Source organism: Scyliorhinus torazame, chromosome 7, assembly GCF_047496885.1.
Source record: "Scyliorhinus torazame isolate Kashiwa2021f chromosome 7, sScyTor2.1, whole genome shotgun sequence".
In the NCBI taxonomy this organism is placed as follows: domain Eukaryota; kingdom Metazoa; phylum Chordata; class Chondrichthyes; order Carcharhiniformes; family Scyliorhinidae; genus Scyliorhinus; species Scyliorhinus torazame.
Window position 1 is genome coordinate 256139952 of NC_092713.1, and position 12884 is coordinate 256152835.

The 12884-nt window shown below is 52.2% G+C and overlaps 1 protein-coding gene across 1 annotated transcript in view; it reads right to left on the reverse strand.

The window, feature by feature from the left end:
• Positions 1-11897, reverse strand: part of LOC140426973 (myotilin-like) — a 467248-nt gene extending 455351 nt beyond the window's left edge. Inside the window, exon 1 of the mRNA XM_072512314.1 lies at positions 11818-11897. The gene's annotated coding sequence lies outside the window, so the exon portion shown is untranslated. The remainder of the gene's footprint in view (positions 1-11817) is intronic.
• Between the last annotated feature and the right edge of the window lie 987 nt (positions 11898-12884).

Below are 12884 nucleotides of genomic sequence, written 5' to 3' on the forward strand. Positions count from 1 at the left end.
TCTAGATGATTATAAATCCTATCTCTTATAATCCTTTCCAAGACTTTGCCCACAACAGAAGTAAGGCTCACTGGTCTGTAGTTACCGGGATTGTCTCTACTCCCCTTTTTGAACAAGGGGACAACATTTGCTATCCTCCAGTCTTCTGGCACTATTCCTGTAGACAATGACGACATAAAGATCAAAGCCAAAGGCTCTGCAATCTCCTCCCTAGCTTCCCAGAGAATCCTAGGATAAATCCCATCCGGCCCTGGGGACTTATCTATTTTCACACTTTCCAGAATTGCTAACACCTCCTCCTTATGAACCTCAATCCCGTCTAGTCTAGTAGCCTGTATCTCAGTATTCTCCTCGACAACATTGTCTTTTTCCTGTGTGAATACTGATGAAAAATATTCATTTAGCACCTCTCCTATCTCCTCGAACTCCACGCACAACTTCCCACTACTGTCCTTGACTGGCCCTACTCTTACCCTAGTCACTCTTTTATTCCTGACATACCTATAGAAAGCTTTAGGGTTTTCCTTGATCCTACCTGCCAAGGACTTCTCATGTCTCCTCCTGGCTCTTCTTAGCTCTCTCTTTAGGTCCTTCCTGGCTAACTTGTAACTCTCAAGCGCCCTAACTGAACCTTCAAGTCTCATCTTTACATAAGCCTCCTTCTTCCTCTTGACAAGTGATTCAACTACTTTAGTAAACCACAGTTCCCTCGCTCGACCACTTCCTCCCTGCCTGACAGGTACATACTTATCAAGGACAAGCAGTAGCTGTTCCTTGAACAAGCTCCACATTTCAATTATGCCCATCCCCTGCAGTTTCCCTCCCCATCCTATGCATCCTAAGTCTTGCCTAATCGCATCATAATTGCCTTTCCCCCAGCTATAACTCTTGCCCTGCGGTATATACCTATCCCTTTCCATCGCTAAAGTAAACATAACCGAATTGTAGTCACTATCACCAAAGTGCTCACCTACCTCCAAATCTAACACCTGTCCTGGTTCATTACCCAATCCCAAATCCAATATGGCCTCGCCTCTCGTTGGCCTATCTACATACTGTGTCAGGAAACCCTCCTGCACACATTGGACAAAAACTGACCCATCTAAAGTACTCGAACTATAGCGTTTCCAGTCAATATTTGGAAAGTTAAAGACCCCATAACAACTACCCTGTTACTTTCGCTCCAATCCAGAATCATCTTTGCAATCCTTTCCTCTACATCTCTGGAACTTTTCGGAGGCTTATAGAAAACTCCCAACAGGGTGATCTCTCCTTTCCTGTTTCTAACCTCCGCCCATACTACCTCAGTAAACGAGTCCTCATCAAACGTCCTTTCTGCCACCGTAATACTGTCCTTGACTAACAATGCCACACCTCACCCTCTTTTACCACCTTCTCAGAGCTTACTGAAACATCTAAACCCCAGAACCTGCAACAACCATTCCTGTCCCTGCTCTATCCATGTCTCCGAAATGGCCACAACATTGAAGTCCCAGGTACCAACCGATGCTGCAAGTTCACCCACCTTATTCCGGATGCTCCTGGCGTTGAAGTAGACACATTTCAAACCACCTTCCTGCCTGCCGGTACACTCCTGCGATCTTGAAACCTTACTCATTACCTCACTACTCTCAACCTCCTGTATACTGGAGCTATAATTCAGGTTCCTATCCCCCTGCTGAATTAATTTAAACCCTCCCGAAGCGCATTAGCAAATTTCCCCCCCAGGATATTGGGTACCCACCCCAGAATGAGCCCCAATTATCCAGGTATCTGAATCCCTCCCTCCTGCACCATCCCTGTAGCCACGTGTTCAACTGTTCTCTCTCCCTATTCCTCGTCTCGCTAGCACGTGGCACAGGTAACAACCCAGAGATAATGGGTGGGATTCTCCGACCCCCCGTCGGGTCAGAGAATCGCCGGGGTCTGGCATGAATCCCGCCCCCGCCGGTTTCCGAATTCTCCGGCACCGGATATTCGGCGGAGGTGGGAGTCGCGCCGCGCCGGTCGGCGGGCCCCCCCCAGCCTTTCTCCGGCCCGCGATGGGCCGAAGTCCCGCTGCTGGAATGCCTGTACCGCCAGCAAGGATCAAACCACCTCTCTTCCCGCGGGACTAGGCGGCACGGGCGGGCTTCAGGGTCCTGGGGTGCTCCCACGGTTGCCTGGCCCACGATTGGACCCCACTGATCCGCGGGCAGACCAGTGCCATGGGGGCACTCTTTTCCCTCTGCCTCAGCCATAGTCTTCACCATGGCCGACGCGGAAGAGGCACACCCCCGCGCATGCGCGGGGATGACATCAGCAGCCACTGACGCTCCCATGCATGTGCGGACTTCCGCCGCCCAGCGAGGTCCCTTTGGCCCTGGCTGGCGTGGCGCCAAAGGCCTTTCTCGCCGCTGGCAGCGCCAACCACTCCGGCGCGGGGCTAGCCCTTCGAGGTGAGGGCTTGGCCCCTAAAGGTGCGGAGAAATCCGTACCTTTGGGGCGGCCCGACGCCGGAATGGTTCACGCCACTCCATCCCGCCGGGACCCCCCGCCCCGCCGGGTAGGGGAGCATCCCGCCCAACAATTCTGTTTGTTCTAGCTCTAAGATTCCACCCTAGCTCCCTGAATATCTGCCTTACATCCACATCCCTTTTCCTACCTATGTCATTGGTGCCTATGTGGACCACGACTTGGGGCTGCTCTCCCTCCCCCTTAACGATCCCGAAAACACGATCCGAGACATCACGGACACTGGCACCTGGGAGGCAACACACCAACCGCGAGTCTCTCTCGTTCCCGCAGAATCTCCTATCTGTCCCCCTAACAATGGAGTCCCCAATGACTAATGCTCGACTCCTCTCCACCCTGACCTTCTGAGCAACAGGGACAGACTCTGTGCCAGAGACCTGTACCCCATGGCTTACCCCTGGTAAGGGCCCCGCCCCCCCAACCAGTATCCAAAGCGGTATACATGTTACTAAGGGGAACGACCACAGGGGATCCCTGTACTGACTGCTTCCTCCCCGCCCCTCTCACCATCACCCATCTATCTTCATTCTTTGGAGTAACTACATCCCTGAAGCTTCTATCTATGACCACCTCTGCCTCCCGAATGATCCGAAGTTCATCCAGCTCCAGCTCCAGTTCCCTAACATGGTTTTTGAGGATGTGGAGATGGGTGCACTTCCCACAGGTGAAATCAGCAGGGACACTGACAGTGTCCCTCACCTCAAACATTCTGCAGGAGGAACATTGCACTACCTTCCCTGCCATCCCCTCTAGATAACTTGTGAATAAAACAAGAAAAAGAAAGAAAGAAAGAAAGAGCTTACCTAATATTCACTCAACCCCTTAGGTTAGAGGAAGTGGCTCCTCTCCCGCGCTTTTAAATCTCCGGCTCCTCTCCCGCTTTTAAATCTCCGGCTCCTCTCCCGCTTTTAAATCTCCGGCTCCTCTCCCGCTTTTAAATCTCCGGCTCCTCTCCCGCGCTTTCAAATCTCCGGCTCCTCTCCCGCTTTTAAATCTCCGGCTCCTCTCCCGATTTTAAATCTCCGGCTCCTCTCCCGCTTTTAAATCTCTGGCTCCTCTCCCGCTTTTAAATCTCCGGCTCCTCTCCCGCACTTTTAAATCTCCGGCTCCTCTCCCGCTTTTAAATCTCCGGCTCCTCTCCCGCACTTTTAAATCTCCGGCTCCTCTCCCGCTTTTAAATCTCCGGCTCCTCTCCTGCTTTTAAATCTCCGGCTCCTCTCCCGCTTTTAAATCTCCGGCTCCTCTCCCGCTTTTAAATCTCCGGCTCCTCTCCCGCTTTTAAATCTCCGGCTCCTCTCCCGCTTTTAAATCTCCGGCTCCTCTCCCGCTTTTAAATCTCCGGCTCCTCTCCCGCTTACCCATTCCAAGTGGTAAGACGTCCATTGAAAGCCGTCAACCACTTTGAAGTCTGCCATCGAGAAGTTGCACCTTTAATTTAGTACTCATGGCATCCTGGAGGCACTGGTCACGGACAATGGCACCTCTTTTATAAGCATGGTGTTCTCGCATTTCATGAAGTCAAACTGGGTAAAGCACATTCGGACAGCCCCATACCACCCATATTCAAATGGTCTGGCAGAACGGGTGATGCAGACATTCAAGAGGGGCATGAAGAAGCAGACCACAGGATCCATGGAGACATGCATGGCGAGGTTCCTATTCAGCCACCATACATTACGACCAAGTGGCACCGACGGAACTGTCAATGGACTGAAGGCTGAGGCCCCCTTAGCCTGACATTCCCCGATATTAGCGGGAAAGTATGGAGGGGACAATATCTCCAGAGGCAGTACCAAAGTAGATGGACGCAGGACAGATGTTTTCGGCCAGAAGACACGGTGTACGTCCGGAGCTTCGGAGATGGTACCCGGTGGATATCAGAACCTTAGTGGAACGGCTTGGAATGGTATCATACACAGTCTAGAACTAGAGGGCGTAGGTTTAAGGTGAGAGGGGAGAGATACAAAAGAGACCAGAGGGGAAATTCTTTCACACAGAGGGTGGTGAGCATCTGGAACGGGCTGTCAGAGGCAGTGGTAGAGGCGGGTACAATTTTTTCCTTTAAAAAACAGTTAGAGAGTTACATGGGCAGGATGGGTATAGAGGGATATGGGCCAAATGCTGGCAAGTGGGACTAGCTTAGTGATAGAAACTGGACGGCATGGACAAGCTGGGCCGAAGGGCCTGTTTCCATGCTGTAAATATCTATGACTCTATGAGTGAAAACATGGGAGTGGACGGTGCGGAATCATGTAGACTCTCTGAAGCAAGGAGCCAGCACCAGGACTGGTCCTGCTGAATGAGCCAGTCCTTCATTCCTCCTGCTCGTCACGCAAGAGGCAAGGGGCAACACCCCCTAGGGGCCCAGACACAGATGCACTCAGGGTCCAACATGGAGACACAAGCGTCCATGGTTTTGGACAAAAGCCTCGCCAGGGAGTGGTCACCGACGGCGCCCCCCAGACGACCGGCTCCCCGACCCAGCCCACAACAGCTGGAGGAGCAAACGCAGGCCAAACAAAGAAGGAGGCCTCCTGCAGCCTCTGTGTGAGAGGGGCTTGTGGTCTTTGGGGGGGGGGGAGAGTGTTGTAACCCCCACAGGACCCACGGGAATTGATCTCCTTGTGGGACTCTTGGAATACGAGCTCCCCAACTCAGGGGCGAATGCCCACCAGCGGGGCTCGTTAATTTCACCCGATAAAAGTTGGCCCAGAGGCGGGGAGGGGGGGGGGGGGGGGGGGAGTGTGGTGGGGGGGTGGGGGGGAGTGGAATTAACTCCAAAATCAGATCAAACAAGACCTTACTGAGTGATGGAGCAGGTTCGAAGGGCCAAATGGATTTACTCTGCCTATTTCTTATGATCATAGTCTCACTCGTATTGTGAGCTGCAGTGCCGGATTTAATGTGGTTCTACAGCTGGTCACTGACCATTTAAATTTTATTAGAAAGGGAATAGTTTTTCCCAGATGAATTTTCAAGGACCTCATTTGGAGCAGAAAATGAACAATTGAGATATTGTAAGCATTCGTTACAGCCTGGTCAATTTCTTTGAGCCATCAGAGGAGCAATTTTCTGTTGCTCTTCAGTTGGCAATTTCCACTGCTTTTTTGCCATTAGACTAATTGCCGTGTTTTCTATAATTGAAGTCTTTCCAGTTTCAATAGCTACACTACACTGTGATTTAATAATTTATGGAAAATCACTGTTGAACATTATAGCAATGGGAAACCATTTCAGCAGCTTAAAAAGAAGAGTAAGTCAATTAGCATTGAATGACATTTCCTAATTAAAAAATAACCTTTCGAAGTGTATTATAAATTCAAATTATCATGTTCAAATAAATAATTTAACTTTTTCCATGTGATCTAATAACTCTATTCATTACCTTAAACTTGGTTAACATTAAATTTAAAGGGAATATGGAAAATTCAAGCAATGTCTGGCAAACTGGTCTTTGTCAGATAAAGAAAATGGTGTTAATGCCTCCAGATGTAACTTTTCCTCAGGATAGGTTTTATATCTGGTTCAGACTTCCATCACTCATGAACAACAAAGAACAAAGAACAAAGAAATGTACAGCACAGGAACAGGCCCTTCGGCCCTCCAAGCCCGTGCCGACCATACTGCCCGACTAAACTACAGTCTTCTACACTTCCTGGGTCCGTATCCTTCTATTCCCATCCTATTCATATATTTGTCAAGATGCCCCTTAAATGTCCCTATCGTCCCTGCCTCCACTACCTCCTCCGGTAGTGAGTTCCAGGCACCCACTACCCTAACATTAACAGATATCTTTATCTCAATTATTTTATTTAAGAATTGCCCCAGTTATATTTACCAGCATACAGGCCAACAACTACAGATAGTGAGCTTGTGGGTTCCCCACACTCCCCACCCAAGGGCAATGTCACCCCCACATACATGACACTACATCCCCCCAAGCGAGGGCACCTTCCTATGGGGTCCCTGGGGGCCCCCTCTTCAGGCCCACCATTACCACATACAGGCCTCACCCCTTCCAGGACCCCCACCCGTAATCCGCCCAATCTCCCTACTTACCTGCCCTGCACACCCCACCCTTCAAACCCCCCTCCACCCTCCTTTCATGGGCATGACCCCCGTCTTCCCCTGGTGCCTGGCAATGCCACCATTGCATCTGGGCACACTTGGACTGCCACCCTGGTGCCCGGCCCATGCTCCTGCCACCTTGGAAGTGCCATCCAGGCACTTCAGCAGTGCCACAGAGGCAGTGCCAAGGTGCCAGATAGGCAGTGCCAAGGTGCCCACGTTCTAGGGGGAGGGCCAGGGAGGCACCCTGCATTGACTCTGACCACCCAGAGGTCTCCAATGACCTGGGAGACCCCTGGGTGCCGTCTCGCCTGGTCCGTGGTTGTGTGGAGCAATGCTGCATGGCGGCCGGCTGTGGCCTTACTGGGGATGGGGGCAGTGGATCCTGGGAGGCCAATGGATAAGTTTGCCAAAGTCATTTTAAACCTGACTTCGGCAAGCGCCGTTTGGTCACGCCCATTGTGGGCGTAATTCTGACTTGGACGCCTAGTGGGACTTGGGTGGATCTTTCCGGGAAATCCACGAGAGGCCTCTCCCGGAATTGACCGGCCGCATCGTGCTCGAGCGAGAGCACAATTCAGTGGGTGGATCTCGCCCATAGCGTATAACTGGAAAAACAGTCCTGAAAAATGGCCTATCCCCAAGGCCTCTGCTTCTAAGGAAAGATACACTGGCATTGGAGGCAGTCCAGGGAAGGTTGACTAGGTTGATCCTGGGTATGGAGGGATTTTCTTACGAGTAAGTTGGGCCTGAGTAAGCTGGGCTGGGTCATTAATTATGTTCAAGGCTGAGAGGGACAGAATTTTAATCAGCAAGGGAATCAAGGATTATGGGGATAAAGCCGGGGTTCAGGATTATATCAGATCAGCCATAATTTCATTGAATGGCGGAGAAGACTCTATGGGCCAAATGGCCTACATCTGCTCCAACGTCTTATGGTCTTAAAGCTACCAAATAAGTCCAATTCCTTTTTCTGTACATTGGATTTCAGGATTGTTATCAATGGTATGGAATCACAGTCCATAATTTGGCTTGTGTTTCTCCAAGTGGGTATTGGTCTTCATTGGCCGCTCTCTTCAGGCGGTGTTTAATGGAGGCGACAGGGGTTCTCACCCACCAGCTGGAGTGCTGGCTAGGATCCAGCATTTATTTTAACTGGGCAGTGGTGGGCCTTCCTTTGGGATCTAAAATCCTGGGGATGGAGGTTCTGCACAGCGAATCGGAGGCTGACAGCTCGACTGAAGAGCAGTGCCACAAGAGAGTCTGTGGCTGCTGCCGGTACAGCAGGCACCTGAGGCCTGGAGCAATTCGGGATGGGCCCAGCCAGCAACCCCCATATCCCACGAATAATAAATTTTAAAATGTCTCATCTGTAATATCCCTATCCTGTAACTGAATAGTTTCCTCTTTAGTTTCAATGAAGTTGACATTTGGGTGAGATACAGGAAAACTATTGGTCCCTGTGAAATGATATTACCATTCATCAAGGCAAAAAAAAGTGCCTTCATGAACAAAAGTCTCAAAAAGACAGCTAAAATATTTAGTCAACAGCATTTCTTCCATGTGTACTAAATTGCTGAATCTATGATGGAATGATTTGGCTTGAGCTATTTTTCATCCTGAAAATAATTTAATGGGCAGGATTCTCCACTTGACGCCGGCACAGAATTCGTGGAGTTCCACCACAGCAAAACTGGCGCCGCACCTGGACCGAGGGGCTAACACCGGTGCCACGTAGAACACCGCCAATCCTAGTGAGAAATGGTGCGGGATTCGCCGGTTTCACAATTAACACTCAGGAGGCTGACAAGCTGCAGCTGCATATACACACTTCACTCCCCACACACACCATCCCAGTCAACAAGATGGCAGCAAGGAGAGCAACTCCACGCTTCACCGCTGCCGAGCCGGAGACCCTCCTGTACGCGGTGGAGGAGAGGCAGATGACCCTGTACCCCGGCCCGGGAAGGAGGCTGCCAGCCGCTGCCATTCGTCGAGCCTGGGTGCAGGTGGCAGAGGCGGTCAGTGCTGTGGGCAACATCTTTCGGACCGCCCAGCAGTGCCATAAGAAACTGCACAACCTCTTGATAGCGGCCAGGGTGAGTAGGCAACACTGTGCCCCTGGCATTAACCCGCTCCCACACACCAGTAACCCAACCTCCCTCCAACCCAGAGGGCGGCAGAACCCCCAACCTGCACCACATGCCGATACCCGTGCCGGCCGCCATGGCCAGGCGCCCTGGCCACTGAGGCAACCAGCTACCCACCCCCTGGGCTGCATGCGTCGGACAGTCTAACACTGTCATTTTCTGTTTGCCCCCCTTCCCCCCACAGGAGAAGGCTGCCCATATTACCGGGAAAAGGAAAAGACAGGAGGGGGACCATCGGACCTACGCCCCCTCACAGTGGCAGAGCAGAGGGCCCGGGACGTGGTCGGCAGCCCAGAGGTCGCCGGGATGGAGTTTGGTCCCAGGCAAGGAAGTGAGACCCTGCTGAGGTGTGCGAGCTATCCCCTGAGGCCCCCCCTGCCACCAGGCACTGCCATTCCTGTCGTGACCACTGTTTACATGCTCACAGCAAATGGAGCACAAGAATGGACCAACTCCGGCTGGGACTGCACCACATCAACCATTGACTGTGGAACAAACATCTGGGTGTGTGTCACATCAGCCAGTTACTGCGCCATCTCCCACTGGGAATGGGCCACCTCCCTCTGTGTCTGCGCCTGGGTAATGCCGCCGACATTCCCAGCCATGGCCTGCTGTGACTGGACCACGCTCAGGAGCGCCACTGTCATGTCCAGGTGGCTCTGGCACAAGGTTGTCTGTGAGGTGGCAACCCTGTCCTGTGCCTCGGCCAGCGCCTGCACAGAATGTCCCAGGCCTCGGACATGCTGATCCATAGTCAAAACCATCACCCCCAATGCTTCCACTGTGGACTCCCCCCCTCCCCCCCAGCTGCGGGAGCGTCTTCAACATGTTAGAAATCATCGAATGTACCAGGATGAAGGCGCTGTGCACACTGTACGGGAATTGGGTGCAGACGTGCATGATGCACAGTTGATGGTCACATATCAGCTGCACGTCCAGCGAGTGGAATCCCTTTCAGTTGGTGTAGAGCGGCCTGTCATCTGCAGTTGCCCATAGGGGGATGTGCATCCTGCCGATCACTCCCTGGACCCAGGGCCTGTCAGCAATGGCGGCGTACCTGCTGCTCGATGATCCTGGTGGGCTCGGTCCACATTGTAATGGATGTATTGAGCCGCTGGGGCATGTAGGGCCTCCGTGATGGTACGTATGCACCTGTGCACCGAGGTCTGTGAGATCCTGGAAAGGTCCCCTCTCGGAGCCTGGAAGGAGCCTGTGGCGTAAAAGTTCAGGGCGACCATAAATTTGACGGCCACCGGGCGTGGGTGTCCTCCTCCATACCCCCGCGGTGCCAGGTGCGCCATGATCTGGCAGATCTGTAGCACTATATCCCTGCTCAGCCAGAGTCTTCGACGGCATGCCCGGTCCGGCAGGTCCTTGAATGACAGGCGTTGTTGGTACATGTGGCACCTCCTTGGCACCTCGTCCTCCTCGGCCTGTTGGGCAGCCGGCTCTCCATCCTGGACGACTGCCTCCTGTCCCTCTGCCGCACGCTCCGCTGCTATACACTCCGCTGCTGCACGCTCCGGTGTTGCACGCTCCTGTGCAGCATGCTCTGCTGCTGCATGCTCCAGTGTTGCATGCTCCAGTGCAGCATGCTCTGCTGTTGCACGCTCCCGTGTTGCACGCTCCTGTGCAGCACGGTTCGCTGCTGTAGCTTCTTCTTCCTTGAGCAGCGCCAGCTTGCAAAGCCGCAGGGCGCCCCCAGGGCTGTGGCCAACAGCAGGAAGGCCACCATTGCTGGTTGAATTCCAATATCCATTGTCTGCAGGGGGTGAAAGGCCGACATATTAGCATGATGCCCCGTGCCCAACCCGATCCTTCAGGGTACACGGTACTCCCGGTTGGCACTGCAGGTTCTGCCCTCACATGCCCTCCCATCTCCTCAACCCTGGCTTTGTCGGTGCCCGGCACCCATGGGGGCCTCTGGCACTGGCGCATGTCCCAGATGCCAGGAGTACCATCGGCTGGCACTGCCCTTGCCATTGGTATGCTTGCGGCCCTCGTGGGGGCTACAGTGGGCATTGCCCTGGGTGGACCACTTGATGCTGGCCAGCTTGGGGGGAGGGGCAGTATGGCGGAGGGTGGGGTGCGGGGGGGGCATACGTCCAGTGCCAGTCTGCAGAACCAGGGGCCAAGGTGGGTGGTCAGTGGGGCGTGCAACAAGATGGCTGCGTTGCAGCCGCCACAGCAATGGTGGTCCATGACTGGACACTACCTCAGTCCCTTGTGGGTCACCCCAGCCACTCGGCCCTTCCTCCCCACTACCGCACCCCCAGCCCTGGCATGGTCCCCCCCACCTCAACCAGCCAGGCCAGTGTCCGGCCCGGCAAACCACAGTCGTTCCTCTCTGTGTCCATCGTCCTCTCTCTTCCTCATTAGCCATGAGGCCAGTTTTATGAATTTTTTTAAGCACAAGTGAACTTGTGGGAACTCGGCGCATCAGAGGCCGAGAATCATGGAGACCCCGGAGAATACCGCGTCAGGCACGCTAATGAAACACAAATGATATTAACTGTACGTGCATTCCGGAAAGTATTGGCGCCGCTATTGAGGCGATGGAGAATTGCGGTTTGACGTCAAATCGGCACTCCATGCAAATGTGGCGTTGGAACAGGTTCTCCGCCCAATCGTGTTTCGCGATTTAGCGTCAGGAAACGGAGAATCCCGCCCAATGTCTCCAGTCAAAATTGTTCTTAGAAATTCTTGAATGCTCACTTTTATTTCTGCTCTCTATGGGAACTTGCTCAGTGGGTCGGAAATTCATTGGCATCACTAAAACAAACCATGGGGAATTCTCCCCGCGCCCCATCAGGCCCAGGGCACGATTCACCCTGGAGGTTGAGAGCTTAACAAGCTTCCGCCATTTCCTGCATGCCTCCAGGCAGTTTGCCAGCACATTGGAGATTTGAAACATGGCAGGAGCTGGCGGAAGTGGGAAAGAGAATGGGAGCCTCTTTCTCCACTGTCAGGTTGGAGAAGGGAAGGAGGCGGGCTCCCCCCTAGCCATTCCTCAACATTCTCTCCCCTTCCTTGTCCTGCTCATTGAAAAGTGAAAACTTTTATACTGAGCAATGTAAATACCAACCTGTAACCATTTTGATGTAACCCGTATCCCAAACTGAAGACAAATCATCGGCGTGCTCACTGGAAGGAGACTCTCCAGGGCTGCCAGAATGCGTAGTGCATGCACTTCATGCAGATAGTCAAGTGGTTGCTGGGAGCAACTGTTGCCTGGTTATGAGACAGGAAGTGATGATCTCTCAGTGTGTAGGCAAACACTGATTGTCCTTCCTGTTGTTTCTTCTGTGGCCAATCACCTTAAATCAGTGCCCGGTAGTTGTTGACCTTGAGCCATTGGAAACAATTTTGCTTTATTTACTCTTTCTAAACCTATCACAATTTTAAACACCTGCGATCAAATTTCCTCTCTGTCACCTTTGCTTTAAGAAAAACAATCCCAGCTTCTCCACTTTATGCATGTTACTTTAATCCCTCATCCCTTGACGTTTTCTGGTAAATCACGACTGTACCCCTTTAAATTTCTTTAAAGTGTGATGCTCAGTTCTCTCTTTTTTTAATAATCTTTATTGTCACAAGTAGGCTTACATTAACACTGCAATGAAGTTACTGTGAAAAGCCCCGAGTCGCCACATTCTGGCATCTGTTCGGGTACACTGAGGGAGAATTCAGAATGACCAATTCACCTAACAAGCACGTCTTTTGGGACTTGTGGGAGGAAACTGGAGCACCCGGAGGAAACCCACACAGACACGGGGAGAAAGTGCAGACTCCACACAGATAGTGACCCAAGCCTAGAATTGAACCTGGGACCCTGGAGCTGTAAAGCAACAGTGCTAACTACTGTGCTACCGTGCCACCATCAATCCAGTTGCTGAATAAGAAAGCAGCTGCTGATGATATCCACATTTTCCTGACAGTGGGAAGTCCCTGCCTTTGCAATATTTGAGGATAATCATGACCAAGATTGTTGTGCTAAAACATGTGAACCAATGAAATGAGCGGTAATTTTACGAGCGCATAATGTCCCAGAAAATGGTGCGAGTTGAATAGCAACTCTGTGGAATCTAATTTCTGCTTTCCAGTAATTATTTCATATACTGACTGCGATGATATGCAGACATGCACATAATG